The sequence below is a fragment of the Balearica regulorum genome, chromosome 6, assembly GCF_011004875.1.
Source record: "Balearica regulorum gibbericeps isolate bBalReg1 chromosome 6, bBalReg1.pri, whole genome shotgun sequence".
NCBI classification, from domain to species: domain Eukaryota; kingdom Metazoa; phylum Chordata; class Aves; order Gruiformes; family Gruidae; genus Balearica; species Balearica regulorum.
In genome coordinates, this window is record NC_046189.1 from 38152088 (window position 1) to 38166462 (window position 14375).

Sequence of the window (14375 nt, forward strand, 5' to 3'; positions counted from 1 at the left end):
CAGTAGAGAATAGCAAAGTACAGAACATGCAGCAGAGAGCCAAACTGCGCTTGAACGCGGATGACAGACGATTTATCCTCGTCTATGGCACCGTTAGTGATGCCGAATTAACAATGATTTCAGGATGGGTGATGTTGATTCCTCCCTCTCTCCAAGTACAAACAGTATTGGGTATCAGCATTCTTTGCCACTTCTGATTATTGCTATTATTTGACATGCTAAGCAAATTTGGCTATTTTTTGAATGCGTAGGAGAGAGGGTCCTCTTTAAATTTGAACAAGGTCTCTCATTCTTCGATAGGTTGTGTGAAAATGTTTAACACAAATTGTTTCATGTCACAGAAAGACTCAATTTCAAGCTAAAACATACCATCCCTGAGCGTGTAGCAGAGAGAGGTCCTCCCTGATGTTTGGGGACGAGGGTTATTTAGATGTGTCGCAGAGGAATTGCCCTACGTGACCCCACAGCATTGTGGAAATGAATTGGAGAAAGAGAGGTTCAAGGAAGGTGCGTTTTGGTGGGAGAGGAGGGGGACGAGGGTGAAAAGGAAGAGCTTGGAGGGAATGAAGCCTACCAAAATAGCAAAAGACAAAGTTTTTCAGCAGAGCAGAAGAAATGCCTCGTTAGCAGAGGATATGCAGAGCACCTGGCAGCGCAAATAGCGATCGGGGCTGGCAGCCGAAGGAAAAATCCCTGAGCCAGAAAACGGGAGATGCCCGGGGCGCAGGAGGAGGGTGACCTGGCAGGAAGGCAAGGAAAGCCAAAGGGTATCGTGGATGGTTTAACTCCTGCACAGTCAGTATGACTAGAAGAGGCTGGTTATGCTGAAGCTCCTATTTTAATTTTTATCTCTGCTTTTATTAATGTAATGCAATACAATCTTTCCTCTCCAATAACATTTTTTATATGTATGTGTCCCTGTGTATTGGAGATATGCATATATATTACCTCCTGACTAATTTCCTAAGGAAAAAAAAATATTTGCTTAAGTTACAGGGAAGAGTTATAATATTTTTTTTAAAAGGTAATTTGCAAAATAAGTTTGAAATCAATGCATCTTCAGGCACTGTCCGTTCTGATTAAAATAGAGGGCATCCTCCCTGTACAGCTTCTAGTCTTGTGTGATGCTGTAAAGTTACTGTGAAGTGAGGGAATTCAACTTTCAGGGTGCCACTTACCACCATCAATAGTCCTAAATATTGAGCGGTTTATTTATAATTCCAGCATTCATCCTTACATGAAGGCAATGCCATACTGTTCATCAAAATCCTTAGGGATGGAAATCAAAGAAATTTTTCATGGAACTAGGAAGCATTTGATATGACAAATACTTCATAAAATTAGAAAAAACTTATCATTTAAAAGATGAATCACACTGAGTTGTAACTGCCCTGCTGTGCTTTGCATTCTGTCTGCTGATATCTAGTATTTCAAGTGCATATATCATCGACCTCCTTATCTGTACTTTACAATCATTTTTTTCTTTTTTGGTGTTGTTACAAAATTTTTGCTGATCACTCATCTTTAAATTTAGTTTTGGAAGTGTTTAGTGGTTAATTTAAAGTATGCTTAAGGTAACATTTAAGCTCAAATTGCTGTTCTGGGATTTCTGGGGAGGAGGGAGGAAAACTTTATTTTATATACTGTCTTTTCCTCCAAGAACACCAGGGAGAACAGATCTCTGGTACAATCCACACACATGACAAGAAAAGATACTGTTTTTTTCTCAGTAATTTATCACCTTCTGTATGATCGAAAGCCTAGTTTTCCAAAAGAAATATCAGGGAGGAAAAAAACCCCCTGAAACAAACTCATATTCAATACAGGTGAGAAACTTGATGACTAAAAGACAAGCTTATTTCCTGTACTTCTGATGGACCTTGGTCTGCTAGTTACAAATTCTAATGGGGATGCTAAGGTATGACCCTGCTGTGTAATTATTGTCTAGTTTGTGGTGGGGTTTTGGAAAAGATGTTATTCCATGAAAAATCTGTTTAGACATTTCATAACACATCTCAAATGAGCACTATTTTCTAGCGTGTTTTCAACCAAGCAAAATGTGATATGTCATCGTGACTGTAACAGAGAACCATATTTTTCAACAGATGTCATTTTTCTTATGATTACTGTATTCCATTATGAATCACCTCCGTTGGAGGGGGAAAAATTCATCTCTAAATGTACAAAACCTTATACCTGAAATACACTGTGTTCTGGAAACAGTAATAATAGGACATAGTAGTCCTCCTGTGCCAGCCTCGAATGCCAGTAGCTCTTCAGAGAAGAAATGCTGAGGTCTTGGAAGATATCACTAGGTGTTATAGATATGAATTTTTATATCAAAACCAGCATGTTGCAATACCAATAAAGCCTTTCAGTATAAACAAACATAATTGACGGCATTGGGTATCAGATGATCTATAAAGTACTCTATTTCATATAAGATGGCTGTGGAGATTTAACAGGCAGCAGAAAGTTGCTATAAAATGCCATAATGTTGCACATAAGAGAGCTGCTAATTAGAATTGTCAATCAGAGATTGATCACTACCTCATAAACTGTGTAAGACATTGCTGCATCCAAGCAATTGTGTTATCTTAAGGGTACAAGAAACTGCAGCATTCAGCTCCTAGCTGTCAGCAGGATTTCATGGAGCGAAGGTCTGTTCCATCACCGCAGTCTGTTCAGCAGCCTTCCGAGAACACCTAGGGCACCGTGAGCTTCACAGGCTGCTGATAGAAAGGAATGCTGTGCTGTAATGTAATATATATATATATATATATCAGATTTTTTTTAATTTAGAAAAATAAATTATAGTGTCACGTTCACTCCCCCATTTTCTTGTTTTGTGTATCAACACATAAAAGGCAGGAGTTAATGGAGAGGTTCTTTGCACGCTGTGTGGACATTTCTTCCCTAAAGCTTATATATTGCTTTCTTTCAGGATCGCTTTGGCCATCATGTATTTTTTTGTGTATCGGGAAGGAATTGTGCCTTCTGCAGCTGCATACCAACAGGTGAACACTGTCTTGTTTGAAGAGCGTTCAGGTATCATGAAGGATAAAAGGAATATATTGGAGAGGATATGCATATGTTAAAAGTCTTGATAAAGATCCATAGGAAATACAGCGTGAAGAAAGTTGGTGCCTCCTACTTCCAAAATAAACTGAAGACTAGTTTTATTGTAGATCAACAAGGGCCTGATGTTGCAATGTTCTTTCCTTTTTGAATTGTCAGTATTATTTGGTTCTCTCTGCATAAATTGTGTCCTCAGAATAGGAAAGTGTCTTCCCAACCACCTGCAGATATCTAAAACCAGACTGGTTACAGCTTGCTGTAAGAGGTTCGGGATGCTGATGCCACATAGCTACTGAAGGGCACTTAATTGGAAATAATTGTATTCAAAGTATTTGTATTTCTCCACGTGACACTGCTATGAATCAAAATATCTGTAGAGTGTCTGGAAGGAAGAAATTCTAGGAAAGCAGTGTTTTATCTCTCTAGAAAAGCCTGGTGTCGTAGGTCACTGTCAGCTCTGCTGAAGGGGACAGAGCAGAGATCAGGGTTGTAGTTAGTTTGGTGGGAATTGAAACAGTATAATGCCTCTGCCTTAAACCTGTGGAGGATCAGGAAGTGTTGGGGTATGAGGCAAGGCAAGGTCAGCCTAATTTTAATGGTGGAATGTTGGGAGTAAGTAGACTATTTGGGGATCCAGGGTTACAGAGTAATTTAGATGGGAAGGGGCCCCAGGATCTATCTGGTCAGACCTGCCCCAGCAGAGTCAGCTCTGAGGTCTGACCCACTTGCTCTGGGCTTGGTCCGCTTGGGTTCTGCAACTCGCTGAGGCTGGAGATGGTGCGACACGTTTGAGCAAGCTTGCTTGACTGCCCTCGTGGGGAAAAAGGTTTTCCTCGTATCTTCTCTGAATCATTGTTCATTAATTTTGAAAGATTAGTGTCATAAATGAAAAGATGATGGTGACAGTGAGTCATTCATGATCCAAAATAAAATTACTTTAAGGTATTATCTTGAAGAAAGACAACAAAGCTCATCCAGATCACAGATTTATTTTATGGCAGTTGTGACTAGCCATGGGAAACAACTTGCACTTAAGGCTTGTATGCAATGTTTTGCAAAGCAATTCTCAGACTGTAAGTGTTAAGAAGGTTAATTTAATACAGAATTAATGAAGAGACTATAACTCATCCTCCCTAATGTTAATCATTCAAAACATCTTTACGTGTTAACTGACTACTGTCAATTATCATCTCTAAGAGATGCTGAATAGGTAATTTCTTGTATACTGATTCTTGTCAGTATTTTATAAAACAGTTAGCATCTCATTCAGAAAGCTTGAATTTGGAAAGCACAAAAAACCCTGTTAGAACAGATGGTTTCTGTGATTGACGCCCTAATGCACAGTTTCAACTCTGTCTAGTCACTTTAACAGGAAAGTGTTTTAAGGATTCACCAGTTGGCTTGTCAAATTAGCATCAGGGACCAGTTTGAGTGTAAAATCACAAGCATAAATCATTTGGTGACCTGAAGGTGGATAAAGAATTAGCTAAAAGGAAACTTTTAACTTGAAAAGCCTTTTCTGTGCTCTGATAACATCATCAAGCACAGATGTTGACCAGTTGGACGTCTTTTGTGCAGGGTATGTGTCCTTCTACGCTGAAGTCATGGAGATGCCTACTGCTCTACCATGACGTAGTGAGAGGGCTTAGGAAGGGTACTTGTGAGTCCTTAATGCCAGGGTCTGATGGCTGCATGATCCCACTACTGCTGAGATATTGACTCCAGACCGCTCTTAATGGAGGGCTGTTTAGAAAGCCATATTTAACTGAACTGATGTGAGTGGTGGAATAACATCTTATAATCAAGTATGCATGGTTCTTCAAGTCTAACAATCATCAGATCCTTTGTGCTGCCTCCATTACTTTGTTCTCAGGAAAATTGACTTTCATGGAATAAATGCTTGGTTTGGGTGATGTTCTGTTCAGGTCCGGTTTTTTGTGTAGGAAGTCTGTAGTGGGGGTGGGGGAGATGTGGCAAACCAACTACTTCAGTTCATTGAAAAAACGCATATTTAATTATTTACTCAATACAATTCTGTGTTATGAATACTATCAGAACACTTTTCTGAGGTGAATAAGACCTATAAGAAATCCTGCTTCTTAGGGGATGTGGCTTTCCAATTTCTGCTTAATTTTGCAAGAATATTTTTATGCCAAGGATACATGCCTCGTATGAGAGAGTGAGCTGTAGAAACTGGAGGGAAAAATAAAGGCAGGGAACAAGAACAAGAAGGAAAGAGTAGGGATAAAGTGAAAAAGAGAAATAGCAAATAAATAACAAGGGAAGGGGAAAAGGGGAAAAAAAGAGAAGTATTTCAAATGGCTGAAAAAAAGAGAGGGATGAGTAGGAGGTGCCAGGTTCAAAACAAACAAGCTATAAAGTGGGGGTAAGCTCTGAAACTTCTGCCACAGGATGTTAAGAAAATCTGTACTCTGTCTCCATTGCTTTTTCGCAGTCAATATTACTTCCATAAGCTGTACATGTTCAGCTTAGCTTTAGGAGAGAGGAGAAAATAAAAAAGCATAGTAAAGAGACTTTATGTTCAGGTAGAAGCTAGGCAGTCATTGAAGAAAAATCCCCTGTGGGTAACTCACTATTTGGAAAGCACATTTGGTGAGTGCTGAGCTGCTGGCTGTGGGATGGGCAGGGACAGGCTTTGGCTCACTGTTGGAGATGGGACACAGGGTCTGGCATCGCTGCTCTGGCTCTTTAGGGCTGCTCCTTTGTCAGAAAAAGAAAGCGGTCCTGGCAGAAAAGCGTTATTGGTGCGTGCTGCAAAGGCAAGTTTATAGACTCTAAAAAGAAGGGTGCAAGCAGAGCCAGAAGATTTCCCAAGGGTTAATATCCATTTCCCTTTGCTCTCTGGTGGCACAGGACTTCCCTGGCTTTCAGCTCCTTCCCTTCCTCTCAGTCAGGTGGCTTCCACTTGCCGCCTTCTTTATGACATTGCTGAAACCCATCATTCTCCTTAAGTACACTTTTGTCCTTATGGCTCCCTAGGCAGGTATTATCTCTCACCACTCAGTACTTAGACGTACTCTGTGCTCAAGTATAGTTTGTGCTAATCTCCTTAACTCTGAGGAATTCCTAACATATATCTAGAGCATATGCAAGGTTTTCTTTGGAAAGATGAACATGAGGTACATCTCTGAATTACGTGCGTTGTTCAAAAGTGTTTCAAATGGCAAAATTCAGCTGTGAAACCGTCATTTGAAATGAGGTGATCTTGGTAGGAACTTGCTTGTAATATTGCTGTTTGCTTGACGCTGAGATGACGTTAAGTTTGTGCTTGTACAGGAGGGTGAGCTCTCCTCTCTGTGCAGTTTGGGAAAGGATTTACCAGCAGCATCGCAGTACAGGTCCTGTGCTGCTGTTAATGGCACATCCTCAGCAGGATGAGCAGGAAACAGGATCCTGCGTCATTCCTTTACAAACCTTGGCCAGCCGATGGTGGCCAATGCAGAGGTGGGAGGTGCTATGGGAGAATGGGTGGTACAGCCCCAGGTTAGAGTGAAAAGGACCCAATCTGTCATCTTCTGAGTCATGATTGTGTATCATCTCCCCTGTTAGTAGACCAGTTCGCTTTATGTACCCTTTCCTAAGGACAGCACTGTGATCCAAGTCCATTTTTTTTTCCTGTCTAGTCTGTCACAGATGTGCAATGTGTTGCCTTGCAAAAGATGGGAAAGCTTTCTTTTAACCTGATTAATTTTTTCTTTGGCAAAATATGGGAAATTAACGAACACATCGCGTTTAAAATTTAAAAGTACTGCTATGGTGCACAAATGCTTTGCAAAATGTCATCTCTGCTTAGGCTGAGAATATTTATTTCAGTTGTGCATCTGTGTAAGAAACACGCTGCTCCAAATACAATGAAATGTATTCCGAAGTTCCATATCTAACATGTAGTCAAAATGGAGAGATTATATGTGCCTATAAAACAGAAATACTTTTCTCTGCTCCTCAAAGGTAATTATATATAATTCTACATATATAGAATATAATTATCAACTGGGTGTTTAATTTCAAATCTGAAGTGGTAAAACCCCACACAGTTTTAAAGGGAATAATTTGTGTAAGTTTGCAGTTTGCAATCCTTTCTAACTGCTTCTTTGAAGCAGTATTGCATCACAGACAACATTTTATCATGCGTTACACAAGGGAATTAGGTCAGTTTTATTGAAAGTATAGGGGACTGTTTACTTCGGACAAAATTACAAGGTAATAAATACGAGTAATGTCAAAGTTTAACTACCCAAACCGTTGTTAATTACCCATTTCTAGATGATTATTAGGGGGAAAAAAAGAAATTAAAAAAAATTACAGTTTCCCTGTGTGAAATGTTCAGAAACTTCAAGTGAGAACGGTATAAGAGTGCCTCCAAGTGGCACCTACCTAAATTCCACTTCAAAGAAAAAGTTGAAATAGGCTTAAGGAATTAGTTTGCAAAAGCAAGCTAAACAAATCTTACCATATTTTTTCTCTTAGCCCATTTCATTCCTTACAGCATTATAGACATTTATGCGTGCTAGTTAATGGGACTTTCCGTGTGTTATTAAGAAACCACAGGAGAAGGGTATTTAATCTAAATCAGTGTTCTTAGAGAAATGTCTTCCTACATTTGCAACGGTCATTCTTAGATTGATTTTAATGGTTGAATTAAGCTTATTGGTGCAGCATGTCACCCCATCAGCATTTCCTGGGAAGTGCCTATTTGCAGAAATTGTGTTTCCTTCGCTTTCATGGCGCTTCCCCGCTAAGGGCTCCCGTTCTCCCAGCTGGCATCCGAGCAAGGGCAAAGTGCCAACCTCTGATCCGCACCACGCGTGGCTTCGTGGGTCTCTGCCGCGCGTTCGGGCTCACCGCTGCCATTGATGTCCGTGCAAGAAGTAAGGGTAGACTATGCAACAGGGAGACTTTTTGCCCTGCGGCTGAAGGTAAATGAAGTGGAGTGACTAACTGAAAGGGAAGATCTGTGGATTCAGTAAGCTGTGATGTAGTAGTGCTGAAAAGACTGGAAGAGCCTGTACGCTCGCTAAGGCAGGACGGTGAATTTCGCAGGCACGGTTGTGTGCTGGAAAACCGCGGGAAAAGAGAAGCATGTCGTCCTGTGCTCTCTGAGGTCTGGGCTTTGGATAGACCAAAGGAGCGTTTTAATATCAAACTCCTCTTCATTCTGAAACTCATTGGAACTAGAAGGAAATCCGTTCAAATCATACAAAAGTCCTTTTTCCACTGTGGAAGTGAAGCTCTGGAACTGACTGTCTCAGGAGGTTGTGGAGACAGGCAGCATCAGCCTGTTCAAAAAGGGATTAGACAAATCCAAGGATAACAATCCATGAAAATATACTGATGGAAGGGATCAGGCAGAGATGTCTGCACCAATATCCCTAATCCAAGAAATGTGGATGTTGGAGAAGACTGTGGATCATGGCAAGTCATGCAAGCTCTCCCAGCTGGATTAGAAGGACTAAAGGTCTCACCCAGTAGGGTATTTCTTATGCCCTTACCAGAGGATTATATACTCCACATGTTGAAGAGAATTGATTACACAGTGGTTTACTTTTTTTTCCCGTGCGCTACTAGAAAATCTGTAACTGTTGTCCTGAAGTTTTAATCACCAAAGATGAAAATCACTCACATAAAGAAGACTTTATGCGGAATTTAAGAACATCACAAAATTGTACGGGAACAAATCTACAAGTTCCATGAGCTTCATGTGGTTTTTTCATATAGGTGTCTGAAGTTATTGTATCCTTTTTAAGTAGGAAATAACTTGATATCTGGGAGAAAATCACTGTCTGAGAAACCTACTAATTTAAATAATTTTCCATGATTGGCAGTTTATAACACCCACAACTAATATGTAGCTACTTGATGGCAGACTTCACAGTTTACAGATAGATTAAAAGAAATCAGGAAACTGGTTCATTCTTTAGAGTGAAATAGTATAGCATAGATTCAGCCTTCCTTTGAATAAGCAATCTGTTTGTTAAGCTAGCATAGATTCAGCCTTCCTTTGAATAAGCAATCTGTTTGTTAAGAGAGATAATCAGCTGATATACATTAGAAGAAAAACAGAAAATATAAATAAATGTTGCACTTATATTGGTTTGTGGTTTTGTAGAGGTCTTTATAAAGACAGTAGCATTTAACAACATCTGTTTTTACAAGCCTGTCTGCACATTAAAGAGTTGGGTCTTAAGTTTAGACATGAAATGGATAACACCAACAATACAGCCTGGGAAAACACAAGTGCAAATACCCGTCTTTGTAACCTGCATCGTGACTTACCTTTACTCTAAATGAATGATTGCACTTTTTGCTGAATGTTTTCTATGCCTATCTTAAGACTGTTGTTTTGTAGCTTTTTAAAGATAAATCATGGTTGGCTCGCTTCGAGTTTTATGTGTGAAATACCTTCGTTTCTTTTCAATAGTGATTCGCAGTTTAGTAATCCTTGGAATGGCTTTGTCAGAGGAAAGAGCTTTGTCAGAGATCAGTCTGGAGGAAACAGAAAGAAGATTTAAGAGACTGGCTAATATAGTGGAGAAATCTGGGGAAAGCATATCTGAACAACCTATCTGAGAAGAAAAGAAAAGGGTAAATGAGAAAAAGTACTGACAGAATTTTCTCAGATTATAATATGTAGTTTGTGCAGCTGGCATATAATACTCCAGACCTTGAATCATAGAAAACTCAAAGCAAGCTGAAGATGGGTAGGCAGAACTGAGCTGGCAGGAGCTGAAGTCGTCGGAAAGTGTATTCTTTACCACTGGCAGGGAGAGTATTGACCCAAATGGCAAGCATCTTAAAATTATTTTCACAGAAAAAGTTTTAGCAGACTCCTATTTTAGCCCATTGACTCTCTCAGTTCTTTTAAACACTCCTCAAAAGTAGTTACCCTGTCTTTAAACGTCAGTATTATCTTTTTCTTCTTTTTCTAATGTGGGGTCTTTTACTTCTCCAGGGGAACTAGTGATCTGTCACAAATAAGACCTAATTATATCATATTATCAATATGTAATGTATTTTTCAGGAAGATGTAAGCATATAGAAGTTGCATAGGGACTGTGTTGTCTATAAGGAAGCGCTCAGTTTAACAAAAAAGGAAAGAATAAGTTCCACAGCTGGTGAGCTAAGCCACCTTTTCAAAATTCATTCATAGCCACGTATCAGCAGATGAGCACATAGAGGAGAACTCAGACTATGCATAGGCATAAGCAGACATGCGGTGAAGTAGGGATGAAACAGCTGCATCTCAGGTTTGATGCAGTCCGGATTTTGCAAGGACGATACCATTTCACTTGCTAATTGCGAAATAATTTCTTACTTTTTTTCTTCTTCCTTTCAAGTCCTCTTCAAAAGGTATCTGCTGGTCTCATCCTGTGCTCATGACCCAGTGACTAGCCAGAGAATAGACTGGAGCCAGAACGGTGACATAGTCGATGGCAGCGGCCATGGCAATGGTTTGACATTTCGGGAAAAACCTTTAAGCACGATGAATCGTAGGAGCTTTGGGCTGGATTCAGAACAGCTGATTTAAGATGATATGATTTATGCCCCCATCAGCTCTTGTCTCAGTATGTCTTGGAGGACAAGAGTCTTCTGCTGGAGTATTGTCTAATTAATATTACTGCAGAAAGAGAGAGAATCTGTTGCCCAGTGGTTAGAAAACAGAGGGAATGCAGACCACCCATGTTCAAGCATCTGGTTTGAAGCAATCAGGTGTTTGCCCTCCAACCAGTTATTGTGGAAGAGGGAGGCACCTACTGCTTTGCTGCCCACCAGTGCTGGACCTGTGAAGTAGCCACAGCCTCCTTTTTCTGCTTTCTGCCAGCATCTCTGCATTGCATCAATTTGATCCTCAGTTTTGTTCTTTTTATCATCTTTCAAAGAACAAAAAGTGAAGAGATTTTTGCGATGGTTACACTCCATCTCCAGGCACTGAGAAGATTACTTCTCTGGCTTTTAAGTCTCTTTCTTTCAAAAGATTATCTGCTAACTACCTATATCTCTGTAATCTTATCAAAAAGCAATTGTTCAGAAATGCTTTAGAAGGCATTAATTCAGAATTAGGTAATTCTTTAGAGAACATTTCAAACTCACAAGTATATAATGAGTTTAATTTTTTTGTAGAAAATTAATCGTAGTTCATATTTTTGTGAAAGTACTGCTTATAGGTCTTCTGCTAGAAAATTATTAGATAGCATTGCCAGCATGATTCAGCATTAGTCAGGAGTGCCACCATTGCCACAAAAAGTGAGTCAGGCTCTACCATGCGTTATGGTGGAGATGGACCCATACGCTACTTCTGAAATACCATTTAAAAGTACAATAACCTGACATGGCAGAGCTGCATTTTGTCCCCCAGGCAAATAGAAATGTAAAGATTTAGTTAAAAGTATGAAGATATAGGTAAAAGTATCCTTATAGACAAATAGTGATCCCTTAATATTTCCCATTTTAAGACACTAGTTTCACCTCAAAGTGTAGGACATAGCAACAGGAGATTGCCTTTCCTCCTGATTTTCTTTGGTTAGCTGTTCTCCCACATGAAGGGAGAATCTCCATTTCTTCTACCAGAGAAATCAGTCGGGTGACTTGCCTCTGCCTCTACCTGGGTTATCCCTCTTCTTCCACAAAGGCGAGTGGGGATTTCGGGCATGAGGTTTATCTCCAGCAATGTCCTCAGTGAAGATTGACTTCATTGTCCCTTGTCTGTTCAGCCCTTCTGCATGCTCTGTGCAATGGTCAGTGACTTGGAGGGTGCCCAGAAACCTGATGATTTCACCGCTTTTCCCCTTGGGAACCTCACAGGGATGAAACGGGTGGATATTTCCCCTGCAATGGCAGAAAGGGTGGCTCTGGCAAGGTCAATGGTGGTTTGTGCAGAGAGTTTCAGAAACAACACTGGGAGCCAGAATGGTCGGTCACCTTCTCTCTTTTTTTGTAGGAATTGCTGATATTTTAAGAACTACTCAAACCATCTTTCTAGTTTTTGTCCCAGGTTTCCAGGTCTGTAGAAGACAAAAGATTTAGAAGGCATCTTCCCAAAGGGGGGACTCCACCATAGCGGTTCAGTTAGAAATCAGATAGTCGCACACATCCCATGCCTTCCCATATTATCTCTGGTTTATGTTAGAGTTTGTGACCATCTGCTCATACTATTTGTGTCTATGTTTATTTGTGTGCACTTATATTGGTAAATATATCTCACACACCTTTTCCTTAAGTGACGCCCCCCAAAATGTGGCAGCAGAAGCTTTAGTTGAGATGATTCTCACCCACCAGCGTGGAGGAAGAACTGGTCCTGCTCTGTTGCTATAGCAATTTTCAGAGGTGTGAATGTGGCTTAATAGTGTCATCTTGGAGCACTATAAATCTAAAGTAATGCCTGCCAAACTATTACATCCTGAGAATTCCATACTAAGGGAGTTAATAAAATTGATATGTGTGCAAATGGCATTTATAAGTTGCACATTACCAATAGTGTGCTCGGTCCCATTCCAATAAAAATCAGTTGCAAAACTCTCGTTGACTTTATGGCGTTCAAGATGAGGCCCAACATCTAGCTGTGATTAAGTATGCAGTCTTGACAATTCGATGAAGAAAAGATAAAAAGCAATGATCCTATGGAGAACAAAGCTTCTCGTCTATTTATCAACAAACGCATTCAAAATCTTCTATCATTAAATTATACATCAATAATATTATAAAACGGAACGGGGAAAAAAAGCAAGTGTCAAACTAAAATCTTTGATGTAAAAACTTGCACAAGATGATGAGAAGCAAAGCCCAATATAGCTGTCTAATAAAGTCTGCTAGGTGTATAAAATATGTGTACCTTTTCTGCACAGTATGACTTTATAATTAATGCTGAATCATTTATTGTTATAATTAGCAATGGTTAACTAATGTTCTTGAGCAAAATTGTGAAATACTCAGTTATACCACTTCTGCAGTTTTTATGTATTAGTGTTATGACACCAATGGGTCAGTAACGGTTTTAAAAATATTTTCAGCCTGTGTCAGTTGTAAGGCAAATGCAAATAATTTTAATTGTTTAGCAACCGATAACGTTATGGGCTACTGTTGTGGAAGAAGTACAATATTAAGGCCACAAGGCATTAGGCTGCCATGTCTCTGGGATCTACTTCTATTTCTTTATAAATAGATCTGTTTCCAGAGAGCCCATTGAGCAGCAAGTATGGGAATGAGTTGTTTTTTTCTCTTTTTTCTTTCTTTTTTTTTTTTTAATATGATATGTGAACTCATTTTTTTTCACCTAATATCAATGTAATTCTGTAGACTTTAGTGGTATTGCTTACACAGTTTTTGAGTAGAAGAGAACCCTGTTTGGGTATTTTTTTTATAGATAATGGATATTAATCCTTGTTAGTGTCTTTAGAGTAACGCGTTTATCTGTATGGGGCAGGCTTTCTGAAGTTAATACTCTGTAACTAAGACACTTCAATGTTAGTTCTTCTTCTTTAGGAAGTTGCTGGTACTCACCAGTCTGCTCCCCAGCTCAGTGCTGCCAAGGTATATATTGGCTTGCTGAGGCACTTTAGGCAGATGGAGATGGGGAATAGCTGGATTTAATGATTCCTTTCTTAACTGTAGCTTTATGGGTAGAAAAAGTTATTTGTGTTATTTCACAATGTGCTCAGTCATATGTTTCCACACAATAAATAACTGGTATGTTACCAGCCAAACTTTGCAGATACGTGGCTAGTTCTTTTATTTATTTCAAGAATCCAAGCAAATATAATTTTATTCCTTTCTGTAAAGCAGTCTACCCCACATTGCAACTTATCTGTTAAACTACCAGACAATCAACACATTTATTATGTATCAAGGTCATTCTTTATTGCAGTAATCAAAGACTTTAAATAAAAAAAAAGTAAGACTGAAATATTCTGAACAGATACTTTTTAATTATATGAACCTGATCTTGTCTTTTAAAATTATATACCAATGCGTCATGGTTACTTTGCAGTGTTTGCTTTTCAGGGGACAGAAATTGAAGATTCTCTTCTTGCAGTGGGAAACGAATCCAGAAAAAAACAGTGCAAGTGAAGGGGCAGAAATACTGCGACCACCAGTCCTTCACCAGGGAGGTCCTCGGTCACTGGAGTGAAGGTGTCTGTGGTGGAGAATGACTAACTTCACCTCAGAAAACCTTGAAAGATTTTGCAGCAATTTCAGCAGGAATTATCTGCCAGGTTGTATGTTTTTAGTTTATGCTATGAAGTTCATATAAATAACACAGATTTGCTTTCCCCTTGTTTTTC